The 3,304-nt window shown below is 40.2% G+C and overlaps 1 pseudogene across 1 annotated transcript; it reads left to right on the top strand.

Moving 5' to 3' along the window:
- The first annotated feature begins 2,035 nt into the window (after window positions 1-2,035).
- Window positions 2,036-2,758, top strand: LOC308347041 (transcription factor BTF3-like; annotated as a pseudogene). The gene is made up of 2 exons: window positions 2,036-2,097; window positions 2,363-2,758. The product of its transcript is annotated as a transcription factor BTF3-like (transcript).
- Window positions 2,759-3,304: the final 546 nt, after the last annotated feature.

Below are 3,304 nucleotides of genomic sequence, written 5' to 3'. Positions count from 1 at the left end.
TATGTCCAGGCCTCATCCCCAGAGATAATTTCAAGAGGTTTATGAGCATAGCCATGTATAGTTTTAAAGGGCACCAACAGTTTTTCTGATGCAGAGCCAGAAAGGGACCAACACACTAGATGGGAGTTCTTCAATGGCAGAGGTGACATGTGTCCATCGTGGGGCCCTAGGGTTCTTCCTTGAGCATGTGCAGAGTTAGAACACCATCTACAATGAAGAACGGACTGAGGCAAGAAAGTTAAAAGACCAAGCTGAAGCATGACTGAAATGATAGGTTAAATATACACGTATGTACACAAACTCCCACAGTGTGCTAAAATTATAAAATGAGAATCACAAAAGGAAAATAAAAAGCAAATTGATAACATGAAACCGTTCGGTTTGTGGAGTAGAAAATTATGGAATTATAATTAACTTTTTCTTTTTTTATTTTATAGAAACTTTTCCTGTATTTTATTCAGAAGCTGTATTTTTAAAGATTTCATTTATTTATTTGAGAGAGAGAGTGAGCAAGAGAGAGAGAGAGAGAACGAGCAGGGAGGGGGGAAGGAAGGGAGGGAGAAGAAGTAGCAGGTTCCCCATGGAGCAGGGAGGCTGATGCAGGGTTGGATCCCAGGACCCTGGGATCATGACCTGAGCTGAAGGCAGAAACTTAATGGACTGAGCCACCCAGGAGTGCCCCCGCATTGTATTTTTAAGGAGAAAGAATCTGCTAGTGAATAATCAACCAATATATTTACATCTGGAAATGAAACAGCAAATTTATAAGTAATCCATGCAGTGCACATGATTAGCATTGAAAAGATAGGTTAGAACTGTAATTTTGCTGACAATGTAAGAGGACCAAATGAAAAAAATGACTGTAAACTAACATACTCTTACCATATGATCTAGCAATTGTGCTCTTGGTGTTTAGCCAATGAATCGCAAACTTCTATCTACACAAAAACATCACACAGATGTTTATTTATGATTGTCAGAACTTGGAAGCAACCAAGATGTCTTTCAGTAGGTGACTGGATAAACGGATACATTCAAAAAATGGAATATTATTCAGCTCTAAAAAGAAATGAACTACCAGGCCATGAAAAGGCAAGGAGAAAACTTAAACGCATATTACTAAGTGAAACTTTTCAATCTGAAAAGAGTACATACAGTATGATCCCAACTACCTGATGTTCTGGGAAAGCAAAAGTAAGGAGACAGTTAAAGGTCATTGGCTGCCTAGGGCTAAGGGGAAAGAAGGGATGAGCACAGAGGATTTTTAGGGCAGTGAAACTACCCTTTATGATACTACAGTTGCGGATACAATGTCATTACACGCTTAACAAATCTATAGAACATGTAACACCAAGAGCGAACCCTTATGTAAACTAAGGACTTTGGGCGGTAATGATGTCTTTGTAGGTTCACAGATTGTAGCAAATATGACTAGGGTGAGGGGCACAGTAGGGGAGGTTGTGCGTGTGTGGGGACAAGGGGAAAATGGGAACGCTCTCTACTCTCTGCTCAATTTTGCTGTAGACTGAAACTGCTCTAAAACATGATCTATTTTTTTAATAAAATTAGTTTATTAATTCCAACAATAATTGGGATTCTAGATGAGGTTTCCATAGTCTTTGAATATCTTGCTGTTCAAAACACATATTCAGAGGCACCCGGGTGGCTCAGTCAGTTAAGCCTCCCACTCTTGATTTCTGCTTGTGTCATGGTCTGGCAGTGGTGGGATGGAGTCCCACGATGACCCCTACATTGGGCTCTGTGCTCAGTGGGAAGTCTGCCAGAGATTTTCTCTCTCCGTTCCCCTGCTTCCCCTCCCCCTCACTCCATGCACAGGTGCTGTCTCTTTCTTTCTCTCAAATAAATAAATCTTTTTAAAAAAGATTTATTTATTTGAGAATATTGCATATTCATCCATCTTGCGTCCCTGTGTATGCACCTAATCTCAGCTGGTCCACCTGAGACCCCCCTGAGTACCAACCCTAGTCCCCCACACGGTCCCGTTTCTGCCCCCAACAAGATGAAAGAAACTATCATGAACCAGGAGAAACTCGCCAAACTGCCAGCACAAGTGCGCATTGGTGAGAAAGGAACGGCGTGCAGAAGGAAGAAGGCAGGGGCGCCTGGGTGGCTCAGTGGGTTAAAGCCTCTGCCTTCAGCTCAGGCCATGATCCCAGCGTCCTGGGATCCAGCCCCGCATGGGGCTCTCTGCTCAGCAGGGAACCTACTTCCTCCTCTCTCTCGGCCTGCTTCCTCCTCTCTCTCCACCTGCTTCCCCCTCTCTCTCCGCCTGCTTCTCTGCCTACTTGTGATCTCTGTCAAATAATTAAATAAATAAATCTTTAAAAAAAAAAAAAAAAAGAAGGAAGAAAGTTCATAGAACGGCTACAGCAGATGATAAAAAACTTCAGTGCTCCTTTAAAAAGTTAGGGGTAAACAATATCTCTAGTATTGAAGAAAAGAATACGTTCACAAACCAAGGAACAACGATTCACTTTAAAAACCCCAAAGTTCAGGCATCACTGGCAGCCAACGCTTTCACCATTACAGGTCATGCTGAGAGAGCAGCTGACAGAAAGGCAGGGTCTTCAACCAACTTGGGGCAGACAGTCTGACTAGTTGGAGAAGACTGGCTGAAGCTCTGCCCACACAATCTGTGGATGGAAAAGCCCCACTTGCTACCAGAGAGGAGGAGGATGATAAAGTTCCACATCTTGTGGAGAATTTTGATGAAGCTTCCAAGAATGAAGCAAGCTGAATTGAGTCAACTTCTGAAGAAGATAAAACTTGAAGAAGTTACTGGGAGCTGCTATTTTATATTATGACTGCTTTTTAAAATTTTGTTCATGGATCTGATAAAATCTAGATCTCTAATATTTTTACACCCAAGCACCTTGGACACTGCAACTCTTTTCAGTTTTTGTTTATACACAACTCATTCTTTGCAGCTAATTAAGCTGAAGAAGCCTGGGAATAAATTTTGAAACAAGGTTAAAAAACAAAATACATATTCAGTGGTCCATCACTTTGAATGACTGTATGATAATTAAAGAAAAAAATCAAGTAATACTATTATTTAATTTTTAGACAACAATGAAAAATATATTTTGGAAACAGAGTTAGATTAAAGGAGAACAGGAAATTATTAAATTTAGGATCAATATTAATTATACTGAATCCATGTTAAAGAAAATTAATATATATCTATAGTTTAATAATGTTCGAGAATTTAAACAATTAATTGAACTTTGGAAGGGGAAACTGGAAGGGAGACAATTTTTTGTCAGTGAGGAAAAATTTTAAG

This window comes from Martes martes (genome assembly GCF_963455335.1).
Source record: "Martes martes genome assembly, chromosome: 8".
Lineage (NCBI taxonomy): Eukaryota > Metazoa > Chordata > Mammalia > Carnivora > Mustelidae > Martes > Martes martes.
Note: the sequence above shows the minus strand (reverse complement) of the source record. Positions and strands in the feature narration are given on the sequence as shown.